Here is a 12,918-nt window from a genome sequence, read left to right on the forward strand (position 1 = left end):
AGACAACATTTTATTTGACAAATATATTTACTACTAATAACGGATTATGCTTTTTGTTGCCAAAGTCATAAAATGACCGAGCAGCTAAGTTACATCTGAATCACCCACATCTAAGATAATCGTTTGCATTGCTGCTGGTTTGTCCTAATCCAGAGGCTATGCTAAGTCTCAGAAGCCATAGTAGTCTCTGGACAAAGCTGTTGTCAACACCTGTGCAGGCGTTTTCAGGTCTACTGCCACCTAGAAATAATAGTGCCAAAGTAAAATGCCTTCTTGTACTCCCCTCTATCACCTTTTTAAAAATAAAATACTTTAATTGATTAATTAGGAAATCTCACATCACGTTCCTCAATCTTCACATCACCTCCCAGTCTTCCAATGACCACACCTGTCTCCTGTGACCACCAACCCCCACCCCCACAAAAAGAGAGGAAAGGGAAAAACCAAACTCATTTTGTGTTGTCTATATACTTACTCATTGGAGGATGCTCAAGACCCGAGTGGTCAGCCCTTCAAGGGAGGATGAGATTTTCTCCTCTGTGAACTAAGGAGAGCTGTGTGATGCCCAGAGAGGGGCAACACCAGCTGTCCTGTGCCCAAGGAGATTAACATGGATCCAGGTAACAGCCCACACCATGGCCATCTGCATGGGCTTCTGTGATAACAGGAGCCACAGACATCAACCCAGCCCTTGGCCAAATCGGACTGAAGACCTACTTATGCCTCTCAGCGGCTGCAAGACCGCAAGTCACAGCATGACCTTGGCTGGCTGTACATGCCATTTTCATCAGGATGGCACCCTAACATGCCACAGGGGCAAAGTCAAGGACATCCTCAAGGCACCAGGCAGCTGCACAGAATACATGTCTACTTGGATCTCAGATAACTTTGGGACCTGAGATAACAACAGGAATCACAGTCACCACCATGGCCTTTGGTGGCAGCTAGGACCATGGTGGTCCTTCCATGAGGTCCAAAGTGAACCTTTCCTCATCTCAGACCTTCATCATTGCCCAGAGCTGGGGATTCTCATGGCCTGGCAGCAGGTTCAGGGGGCTGAGTCTGCATCCGCAAAAGCTCCAGGCTGTTGAATACCACTGTGCTGACCTTACTAGGAAGTCACAGCCTGTGGACCTCAGCCCTCTGTCTAATCTGTCACTGCCAGCGCATCTCAAGCTTTGCCTCCCTCTACTGAGCATGAACCATTTTTCCATACCTTTCCCATCTCTCCATCACATCTTTTTTTTTTTAAATCATAATGGCGTTTGAGTGTCTTCTGCCTACTACTGTTTTGATTCACACATTGGTGATTTTTACGAGAGAATGTTTTAAATGAAAGAGTGAGAACTTAAACCAAACGCTGGGCTCAGTCAGTTTCCAGACCCCACATGAGACTTTCATTGTGGACAGAGTGTCCTGCGTATTGAATGACAGTTATGAGCATTTTCCCTCTAATTATTCACCAGCATGTCCTTGCAACAGTGTACAGGCTGGTTTCCCCCAAAACCAGAGTCTCCAGAGAAGGAATCCCATTTGAGGAAATGCTTCCATGAGATCCAACTGTAAGGCATTTTCTCAATTAGTGATCAATGGGGAAGGGCCCAGGCCATGGTGGGTAGTGTCAGTCCTGGTGTGGCAGTCCTGGGTTCTATAAGAAAGCAGGCTGATCAAGTCATGGGAAGCAAGCCAATAAGTAGCACACTTTCATGGCCTCTGCATCAGTTCCTGCCTTCAGGTTCCTGCCGCGCTTTAAGTTTCTATCCTGACTTCCTTCGGTGATGAACAACATTATGAAAGTACAAGCTAAATAAACTCGTTTCTTCCTAACTTGCTTTTGGGTCACCGTGTTTTGTCACAGCAATAGAAATCCTAATTATGACAAGCAGCATCTCAGTTTGACAAGTATCTCCAGGTATTGCTGAGTGTCTCCTGGGCAGGATACAACATCTTGCTGGCTGAAAACTACATGAATACATTGTTGAAAGTCGTGGCTCTCAGACCCAGCAGTGTATGACAATCTCATGAAAGGTCCTTATCTAACATGAGTCTGTGCTTTAGACAATTCTGCTGTAGTTGATTTGAGGTAAAGTTCTGGCGAGAACATTTTAAACCACCTCAGGCGATGATGCTGAAGTATGATGAGTAAACAACCCCAAATTGATAAGAAAAGTCTTTCCCATCGTATGGAGAATTTATTAAGTCACAGATTGCTAGACTCTGTTCTCTGGAGAGGAGCCAAGAGATGTAGGCCAGACATGAATTTGTCCCCAGGTGGTGCTGACAAAACCTGGTTTTAGAACACTGTACGAGAAGCCTTGTTCAAAGAAGAAACCACCCCGGATGATGGTAAATGAATGAGTGTGGCCAACTCATGAGAGGGACAGCAAGATATAAGGACAAGTGGTGACAAGTGGCGCTGACTTCTTTTTCCAACCTCTTGTTCTCACAAAAATAAACATTGCGAACAAGAAGATTCATCCATTCATGGTGTGCCGAAGACAAGTGTGTTGCACAAGTCAGGAAAGAAAAAAGGAACCAAAAAAAAAAAAATCAAAGCAGGAGTGGGGGACATCCATTAGAAAACTGCCTGAACTATCCATAGGAGAGTGAACAGGGAGGGCTTCACTGGATAGTGAGGTACCCAGGAACTGTGCTTTCTGGGAAAAGGCCAACTCACTGACCAGGTATGGCCAGTAGGAATGAAGGCACTGACACACCCAGATACTGAAGGCAAAACTCAACCTAGCTGCCGTATGAGTCCATTGTACATTAATGTTGTCCCTGATATCAGTTTAGGATCTCTGTGCTGACTCAGAAGAGCACTGTCAATTGGATGAAGATTCCGGGAACGCTAGATTGAATCAAGTGGGGCCAAGCAGAGATGGGGATAAGAATATGGCAATATGAGAAAGATGAGAGAAAATGGAAATGGTTGTTTTTAACAAACGGATGCGAGGGCTCGGGAGATGGCATGGCTGGTAGTGTTTGATGAGCAACTGTGAAGTAAGAGTTTGATCTCCAGATGCCATGCAAAGCTGGGGAGGTACAGATGGATGGGATCGTGGGGTTCACTGGCCATCCAACCTAGCTGAATTGGTAACACAAGGCCAGGGAAATGAAAGTGGATGGTGGCTGAGGGATGACACTTGAGGTTGGTCTCTGGCTTCTGAATTTCTTGCATATATATATATATTCTTTTATTTATATATATATATATGCAGAATAATACTATAAAAAGATAAGGGAGTATGAAACGTATTTTAAAACTATTTCTTAGCACATACTTTTAATACCAGCACTCTGGAGGCTGGGTCAGGATCATAGGTTGTGGAGAGTCCTTGATACAAAGTGAGTGAGACTTGGTCTAAGAAAGCTAAAGCATATTCTGAGCATTAACTAATGTGTGGAGACTGAGGACAGGCAAGATCCAGTCACAGGCGGGCTGTGAATAGGATTACATTTGCGGGTGAACTATAGAAAGGAAAGCTGTTTACAGATACTGTTACTAAAGAGTAGTCTTATTAGGAAGCTTGTCATAGCCATCATCCTTCTTCCAATATAAGTCGGCTACAGTATAAATTAAGCAGCTCTATTTCTGGGTATGCCTTGCATGAGATCATTTGTGATATATATGTTTGAAGACTTCTGCTTTGGATGACCTGTCTCTGGATATCTACAAATGTTCTCTCTCTCTCTCTCTCTCTCTCTCTCTCTCTCTCTCTCTCTCTCTCTCTCTCTCCTCTCTCTCTCCTTTCCCCTCTCCTCTCTTCCTTTCTCCCTCTCCCAATCCTTCTCCCTCTCCCCTTCTTCCTCCCTCCCTCCCCCCTCTCATTTTCTGAAACTCTGTTCTCCTCCTTTGTTTTGCCTTTGCCACTTGGTGCTGCGTTCTGGATTCTGCCTTGGGTCTTGAGGCATCCTGGTTGTTGAATCTACTGCTTTGTAGCAGAATCCTGACTAGCCTGGAGCCCCCCTTCCTTTTCAAATATTTTAGGGGACTACTTATCAAGTTTATCTGGGTCTTTTGCTAGTAACTTTCTCGTACTTTACTTTGTTCCTGTAACCATTTTAACCTCACTTGAGATGTATCTAATGTTCTCAGTATCTAAGTTCTAAAATAATGGGATTGTTTGAGCATGTGCTCAAATTATATAATCATTGACTTATTTCAACTTATCGTGGATCATAAGTTTTAAGCTTAGCTGATAAGTTTCCATTCATGATGAATATTTTCTGATGTATTTTATAATTTTAGGAGCCCATTTTTAAACACTTTCTTTTATGGGAATCAAGTAAGGCTTCAATAAGAAGTTTATTCCTTTAGAGAACACATTGAGTCATAATTATAAAGCTATAAAATTTTCTTTGGAGTTATACACCGCATTAAGTAAAAATAGCACGTTCTAAAGCCATTTCTCAGAAAAAATTAAATAATGAAATCACTGCTCTTTCTATCTTAAAATTTATCTTATAGAATGTCACATAATAAAACTACATTGACTTTTTTATAATTAGAATATTACTCAACATGTACTTAGTGCATGTTCACAAGCCAGCAGTGGTAATGCACACCTTGAATTCCAGAACCCTGGAGCCAAAGGCAAGCAGATCTCTGAGTTCAAGGCCACCCTGACTTTCATAAAGATTTTTAGGACAACCATGCCTAAACAGAGACTTGTCTTGAAAAACAACAAACACACAAGCAAGCGAAGCATGCTCGCAGGGCATCGGGCACCATTTTGGTCACCAAAGTTCTAAAATCGAAAGGAAAGATGACATGAGTAGCTGTCACTCCTGACAGTTCCCAAGTGATTACAGGACATGAAAATGCTGTGCTTAATTTTCGTTCTAAAATTTGAATGTGAAAAGCTCACTAAGGCTGAATTATTTCAATATGGAATAAGTAAAGAAGTTTAGCGTCTTTGTAGAAAGTAAAACATGATAGAAAAGTACACAAATGAGTTTTAAAAGGAACGTGTGTCTGCAGGTGTGCATGAGTGTACACACCATGAAGCTAGTGGGGACACTGGAGAGAAGCAAAGATTTTAAGTAGGAAGGGACAGGGCAAAGAGAAAGGATGGGGAGTCTGTGATTGCTGCAAAGGCAGAATGCAGGACTATATCAGGGAGGAAGGGGTCGGGTTGAGGGAAAGGAGAGTAGGGAGGAAGGACTCTGGAGGTCAGTCAGGGAGGGGTCAAATTAGATCAAATTATACTACACATGCACAAAAGTACCAATGTGAAACCATTACTCTGTGTGCTGACTTAAAAATCAATTTCATAAACTTGAATATAATCATTATTGCTTATGGCTAAAATAAGTTGAATTTTTGCAGTTGAATTGTTATTAACAATTCCCCGTGTTTGTTCCATAGTTACTAGCTAATTGAGAAAATACGTGATCTGGAATAATTTTTCCCTTGTGGCTTCATGGAAGGTAGGAAGTTTCTTTTGTGCATGTAGCAGCTTTGTAGCCTGCATATAATATGAATCCACTAAATAACAAACAAATGGTTATATGCATCATTGTTAGACTGATTAAAATATTATTTAATGATTTATTACCACAGGTTCATTATACAGGTATTTCAGCTCGCTGTGACTTCAAAGTAAACATCTAAGTGTTCTCCTCATTCTGACAACACATGAATCATGGCCAAGAGAAGCTTCTGGTGTGGTCTCTGAGACATTGATGCTTAGTAAGACATGTAGTCCTGATTCCATGAAGTTTTGCCTGATTAAAATGCTACGGTTATGAGGTTAGTCTGTTGCCTGCAAATGAAATCTGTCTTCATTGATTTTGATAAATAACAGGAAGCAATTCCGTGCTTTGATATATGTTTATAACTATACTCAAGTTTTCATAGCTTTACTATCTATCAGATTTTCTTCACTGCTTTATATTTGCAGATAAAGGCATGACATCTGGCTATGAGTTACCCCCCTTTTGTTGATTAAATGACATTGAATAGTTGACAATTTTTTTGTTTTGGTGTTAATTTCCTATTTAAAGGAAACGTTGATTAGTCAAAATTGATCCTTGTTTACAGTGATGAACAGGGTAAGAATTTACTTCTTTTCATTAGGAAGCTCCTAGGAAGACGTCCATTCTCTGCTGCACTAAAGTGCAGGTCTGTCATGAGTCCTGGGAAAGCTTATGTATGGCTCTGATGCCGAACTTTCTCTGCCACTGATCAACCTGACATTATTAATAAAAACACTGAGAGATACATAATAATGATACTGTAATTCTATAAGCTTGGTTTTCCTTCATCATTCTTGTGAATATATAATTGCTTTTCCGTATATAATTTCTACAGTCAACTTATACAGACCCATAGATATTTCAATTATTGCTGTTTCCAATTTAGCTAATAACATGAAGTCTAGTAGGTATACAATCGTTTTGAATTTAAATGTCATAGAAGGCTATCCACATAGTCATTTTATGATTCCTTAGCAAATTTTGTCTAGCAACCATATTTTTGTATTGGGAATTTAGTTATAACAATAAAATCTCACAATAATTTAGTTAGAATGTCATCATTTGGTACTGTAATAATATTTATTGTCCATGAGTTATGGTAAAAAGTTGATACTATGTTTGTCTTGCCAAAGCTCCACTGGTGGCCACCAGGCCTGCTGCACCAGGAACTTCGAGGTTGGAACCCCCACATTCCTGTTGGCTGAGTCCTCTGGGCACACATGGCTACTGTGAGATGTGCAGTGCATCCTGAGTTCCACTATCCGGACCAAGGCAGACCACAGGAGGCCTGCTACCCCAGGAATATCAATGGTAGGCACAGGGGAAATTTTCCTGGAGAGAACACCAATGGCTTATGTTCTAAGTTCAACAATAGACAAATGGGACCTCATAAAATTACAAAGCTTCTGTAAGGCAAAGGGCAATAGGGCAAAACAGAAACCAACAGATTGGGAAAAGGTCTAAGCATACATCTAATAGAGGGCTTATATCCAATATATACAAAGAACTCAAGAAATTAGACTCTAGAGAGCCAAATAACCTATTAAAAATGGGGTACAGAGCTAAACAAAGAACTTTCCACTGAGTGTCTGGGGAGCCCCTAAAGAAATGTTCAACATCCTTAGTAATCAGGGAAATGCAAATCAAAACAACCCTGAGATTCCACCTCACACCAGTCAGAATGGCTATGATCAAAAACTCAGTGGACAGCAGATGCTGACAAGGATGTGGAGAAATAGGGACACTCTTCCATTGTTGGTGGGATTGCAAGCTGGTACAAAAACTGTGCAGATCAGTCTGGCTGTTCCTCAGAAAACTGGACAAATTACCACCTGAGGACCCAGCTATACCACTCCTGGGCATATACCCAAAAGATGCTCCAACACATAACTAGGACACATACTCTACTATGCTCATAGCAACCTTATTTATAATAGCAGAAGCTGGAAAGAACCCAGATGTTCCTCAACAGAGAACTGGATACAGAAAATGTGGTACATCTACACAATGGAGTACTACTCAGCTATTAATAACAAAGACTTCGTGAAATTCTTAGGCAAATGGATGGAACTAGAAAATATCATCCTGAATGAAGTAACCCAATCATAAAAGAAGGCATATGATGTGCACTCATTGATAAGTGGATATTAGCCCCAAAGCTCAGAATACCCAAGATACAATTTACAGATAGACCACATGAAGCTCAAGAATATGACCAAAGTGTGGATGCTTCAGTCCTTAGAACGGGAAACAAAATACTCCCAGGAAGAAATATGGAGACAAAGTGTGGAGCAGAGACTGAAGGAAAGGCCTCTAGAGACTGGCCTACATAGGGATCTAATATATATATATATATATATATATATATATATATATATATATATATATATATATATATATATATATATATATATATATATATATATATATATATATCCACCAAAACTAGACAATAAGATGAAGCCAGGAGCCAAGAAGTGCATGCTGACAGGAGCCTGATATAGTTGTCTCTTGAGAGGCTCCGCCATAGCCTGATAAAAAACAGAGGTGGATGCTCACAGCCAACCATTGGACTGAACACAGGGTCCCAAATACTGGAGTTAGGGGAAAGGACTAAAGGAGCTGAAGGGGTTTGCAACCCCATGGGAAGAACAACAACATCAACCAATCAGATTCCCCAGAGCTCCCAAGGACTAAACCTCCAATGAAAGAGTACACATGGAAAGACCCATGTGGCTCCAGCAATATATGTACCAGAGGATGGCCTTGGCTGGCATCAGTGGGAGGAGAAGCCCTTGGCCTTGTGAAGGTTAGATGCCCCAGTGTAGGGGAATGCCAGGGCAGGGGAGGAGGTGGGGAGTGCGTGGGTTGGTAGGGGAGTACCCTCATGGAGGCAGGGCGTTGAGGATTGGATAAGGGGTTTCAGGAGGGGAAACAGAGAAAGAGGATAGCATTTGAAATGTAAATAAAGAAAATATCCAATAAGAGAAAAGAAAAAAATCATATCATGTTTGACCCAGATAACTCAAGCTTGTTTTTCATTCTGTAAACACTCTCCAGACAGTAAGTTCTTTGTATTTGCTTCTTACGTTTTTAGAACACATTCATGGCACATTTTTCTGTGACTCTGTTAAGAGTTTTTTGTTGCTGTTTTGTTGCTTTGTGTTTGATCTTCTCTTCTGGAAAATACTGGCAATGGCAATATCAAAAATAAAAATAAAACAATAATCTGTGTCTTAATATGACTACAGTGATGAGGTCAGTGTCGTCAGCCATGCACTAGTATCACTGAGAGGAGCCTCACGTGCCACCATGTAATCTGGACTTCCTTTGTCTATACTGTGTTTGTGTTTCCGAAACGATGGCAAACAACATTTCAGTTTGCAAAAGTCGTATTTAATTCATGTAATATGACTTACAAGTACTCTGATTAAAATGCATATACACTGTAGAAAATTTGTTCAAACAAGCTCAAAGAGATCAAAACCTAAAATCATTTTATTACACCCAGATGTTACTGTAAATGTATATTTATACATAATGAATACCTGTGAGTATTCTTTTTCTCTCAACGTTAGATGGTGAATTTTAATGCACAGCACATAAATATCTAATATACTTAACTATTTGTATGACTCTGTTACATAGATGTGATTTGTGAAATATCACTGCCATTTCGATTTGTTTTAATTTTATTTATTTAACAGAGGTAATAACTTTTGTGTGTAGCACTGTTTTTCAAAATCTCATTGTCCCTTTAAATGTAAAACAGGGTTATGAAAGTGTATTAGCTGTAATATTTTAAAGTCCTTAATAAATTTCTAATACTACCTTCCAGAAAGATTGTATAATTTTTTTTTAAGACTGGGCAGTACATTAACTTGTTCTAGTATTATAAAAATGGAGTTTTAAACTCCATTTCTTTGATTACCACTGAGGCTGGGTATTTATTCAACCTCTCTACAATTCATATTTTATAAATTATTCATGGAGTATTCCCAGGGACAAATGAAGAAGCCAAAGTTTCGTTTCCTAAAACCCACAGCTATGTGCAGCTAGAATCTGTACTGAAAGCTCATTTTATATATTCATGCTCAAGATTTATTTACTTATCAAATTATTTGCAAGTTAACCTGGCTGGCTTCAATTTAAGTGACATTTAGTGAACATTCAAATATACTTAGTATATTGGTATAGCAGCAACAATTTCAGACATGAGAACTCATGTTAAAAATCAGGAAATAAGTAAGATAATGAATCATGTGTTCCTGCCTGCACATGTGTGTGTATACCCTCCCACTCTGTGTGTGCACCACCACTGTGTGTACTTGTGTGTACAATGTGTTTTTATTTGATAAGCAGGCATAAACAAGCACAGCAAAGCTAAAGGCCAATGTGACAGATAGACGCTAAGTCATTTAAGAAATTCAGATTCAGCTGAGAGAATTAAAATACATCAAAGAGCTACATGCTCTATTCAGGTTAGTTTTGTATAGCCTTAGCACAAACCTAGACATACCTAGGAAAAGGGAATCTCAACTGAGGAATTGGTCCATCAGTTTGGTCTGTGGACATATCTGTAGGGCATGCATGTTCTTGGTTGCTGATTGATGAGGAAAGGCTCATCCCCCTGTGGGCAGTGTCACCCCTGGGCAGAGGTCCTGTGAAGCAAAATAAAGGAACCGGAACCGGAACCTGGAAGATGACCAGGTGACTTTTCAGAAGGATTGTGGACAGAGTTTAAAGCCTTGGGGAAAACTGTGAGTCAAATAAATAAATCCTTTCTTCCCCAATTGTTTTATCACAAATACAGAAAGTTAACTAGAGAATGCTCAGAACTCTCTTCAAAGATTTCCTCCTAATGAGCTGTATACAATTTAAAGCTTACAAAATGAAAAAAAAGGAAAGAAAGAAAATAACAACAATGAAAAAGGATTGGAAAGATGAAGATATACTTGATGAGATTAGGTACAGAAAGGTACAAAGGATCATGGTCTAACGATTAATTTGACTCATGCTCTAAAACAATAGTTTATTAACATTGTAGATGGATGTTAAATGTGATAATACTCTCAAGCATCTTCTTCTTTATGATTTCATCTTCTTAAAATTCTGAATTTCCAGGATTTTGGGGCATAAATATAGGCATTGGTCACAGATAACATATATTTTATCCAAAATGCAAGACGTCAGAATCATTAAATAAAATTATTTTTGACATCCTTTAAATGCCTACATGTTGGTTGATCATGACTCTGATACTTAAATATACAATGGATTAAGGTGTCATTGTTTAGAAAGTTAAAATGTAAGTAACAGTTACGCTATGGGTAGGAAGTAGGGAGTCCCTGAAAAAAGTGACAAATATTGTTAAAAAGAGGAAACTAAACAGTATCAACTTTTTTCATCATTTATTCACTTTACATCCTGATTGAAACTTCCCTTCCCTCCTTTCCTCCCAGTCCCACCCTTACAAATCGCTCCCCCATTATCCCCTAACCTAAAGTCTGCATTGGGTACCACCACAACCTGGACCATCCAGTCACAGAAGGACTAAGTATATCCTCTTACAATGAGACAGAACCAGGCAGTCCAGTAAGCGGGAGGAGATCCAGTGGCAGGCAATAGAGTCAGAGACAGCCATGCTCCACTTGTTAGGGGACCATGAAGACCAAGATGCACCTTTGCTACAAATGTGTAGGGTAGTTAGATCCAACCCTCGATTGCTCTTTGGTTGGTGATTCTCTTCCGCGAGCACTCAATGGCCCAGCTTAGTTGGCATTGTAGGTCTTCTTGTGGTGTTCTTGACCTCTCCAGATTGCACAATTCTAACTCCCTGCTCTTTCCCCAGACTCCCTGAGCTCCACCAGATATTTGGCTGTGGGTTTCTGCATCTTTTACCCCACTGCTGGATGAAGCCTCTCAGGAAACAGTTATGGTAGGCTCCTATCTGCAAGCATAGCAGAGTATCATTAATAGTGTCAGGGGTTTGGTCTCTTACTTGGGATGGGTCTCATGTTGGACCAGTCAATCTTGGTTGGCCATTCCCTCAATCTCTGTTCTATCTATATCTCTGAGTGTCTTGTAGGCAGAACAAATTTGGGACTGAAGGTTTTGTGTATGGGTTGATGTCCCACTCCTTCCACTGGAAGTCTCACCTGGGTTCAGGAGGTGGCTACTTTAGTTTCTATATTCCCCTCTGGTAGGACTCTCATGTAAAATCACTCCTATACACTCCCCAGAGCCTCCCACATCCCAGGTCTACAGCTAGTCCCAGAATTGGGCACCAGTGATTTCCATCATCATTCCCAGCTATCTCCCAAACCCTCCTCACACCTGATTCTCTTTCAGCTCCTCGGTCACTCTTCCACAACGTTTTCTCCCTCCACTCACCTGGAGTGCTATTTTCTTTCCCTTCTGAATGAGATTCACTCATCTTCTCTTAAGCCCTCCTGCTTAGTTTCTTTGGGTCTATGATTGTAGCATGGTTATCCATACTTTATGGCTAAGGTGCACTTACAAGTACGTACATATAATGCATGGCTTTCTGGGTCTGGGTTACCTCATTCGGGATGGTAGTCTCTATTTCCATCCATTTCCCACCAAATTTTATGATGGTCTTGTTTTACTTTTTCTTTATTTACATTTCAAATGCTATCCCCTTTCCTGGTTTTCCCTCTGGAGACGCCCTATCCCATTCCCTCTCCCCTTGTTTCTTTGAGGGTGCTCCCCGACCCTCCCACTCCCTTCTGCCTTCCCAGTCTGGCATTACCCAACACTGGGACATATTGCCTTCACAGGACCAAGGACCTCTCCTCCCACTGATTCCTGAAAAGGACATCCTCTGCTACATATGTGGCTGGAGCCATGGGTCGTTCCATGTGTACTCTTTGATTGGTGGTTTAGTCCCTGGGAGCTCTAGGGATTCTGGTTGGTTGAAGTTGTTGTTCTTCCTATGGGGTTGCAAATCCATTCAGCTCCTTCAGTCCTTTCTCTAACTCCTCCATTGCAGATCCTGTTCTCTGTCTAGCGGTTGGCTTCGAGCATCTGGCTCTGTATTTGTCAGGCTCTGCCAGCGCCTCTCAGGAGACAGTTATATCCCTGTGCTCATGTGACCAAGGATCTTCCCCTCTTTCCCTTCTGTTAGTTTTAGTGTATCTGGTTTTATGTGGAGGTCCTTAATCCACTTGGGCTTGAGCTTTGTACAAGGTGATAAGAATGGATTGATTTTCATTCTTCTACATGCTGACCTTCAGTTGAACCAGCACCATTTGTTGAAAATGCTATCTTTTTTCTACTGGATGGTTTTAGCTCCTTTGTCAAAGATCAAGTGACCATAGGTGTGTGGGTTCATTTCTGGGTCTTCAAATCTGTTCCATTGGTCTACCTGCCTGTTTCTGTACCAATACCATAGAGCTTTTTATCACTCTTGCTCTG

The 12,918-nt window shown here is 40.7% G+C and overlaps 1 protein-coding gene across 2 annotated transcripts in view; it reads right to left on the minus strand.

The window, feature by feature from the left end:
- Positions 1-12,918, minus strand: part of Ccdc178 (coiled-coil domain containing 178) — a 401,819-nt gene that overhangs the window by 242,689 nt on the left and 146,212 nt on the right. The gene's annotated exons all lie outside the window — the stretch shown is intronic.

This window comes from Rattus norvegicus, chromosome 18, assembly GCF_021556685.1.
Source record: "Rattus norvegicus strain SHRSP/BbbUtx chromosome 18, alternate assembly SHRSP_T2T, whole genome shotgun sequence".
NCBI classification, from domain to species: domain Eukaryota; kingdom Metazoa; phylum Chordata; class Mammalia; order Rodentia; family Muridae; genus Rattus; species Rattus norvegicus.